The 459-nt window shown below is 40.7% G+C and overlaps 1 protein-coding gene across 1 annotated transcript in view; it reads left to right on the top strand.

Moving 5' to 3' along the window:
• LOC104995465 (cytochrome P450 2S1) overlaps positions 1–459 on the top strand; it is a 13,173-nt gene that overhangs the window by 8,170 nt on the left and 4,544 nt on the right. The window lies entirely within an intron of this gene.

Here is a 459-nt window from a genome sequence, read left to right on the forward strand (position 1 = left end):
ATGCGTTAGTATACTGTATTTTATGTTTTTCCTTCTGGCTTACTTCACTCTGTATATAGTCTCCAGTTTCATCCACCTCATTAGAACTGATTCAAATGTATCTTTTTAATGGCTGAGTAATACTCCATTGTGTATATGTACCACAGCTTTCTTATCCATTCATCTGCTGATGGACATCTAGGTTGCTTCCATGTCCTGGCTATTATAAACAGTGCTGCGATGAACATTGGGGTACACGTATCTCTTTCCCTTCTGGTTTCCTCAGTGTGTATGCCCAGCAGTGGGATTGCTGGATCATAAGGCAGTTCTATTTCCAGTTTTTTAAGGAATCTCCACACTGTTCTCCATAGTGGCTGTACTAGTTTGCATTCCCACCAACAGTGTAAGAGGGTTCCCTTTTCTCCACACCCTCTCCAGCATTTATTATTTGTATAATTTTGGATCGCAGCCATTCTGACT

Source organism: Bison bison, unplaced genomic scaffold (genome assembly GCF_000754665.1).
Source record: "Bison bison bison isolate TAMUID 2011002044 unplaced genomic scaffold, Bison_UMD1.0 scf7180017864280, whole genome shotgun sequence".
Taxonomy (NCBI): domain Eukaryota; kingdom Metazoa; phylum Chordata; class Mammalia; order Artiodactyla; family Bovidae; genus Bison; species Bison bison.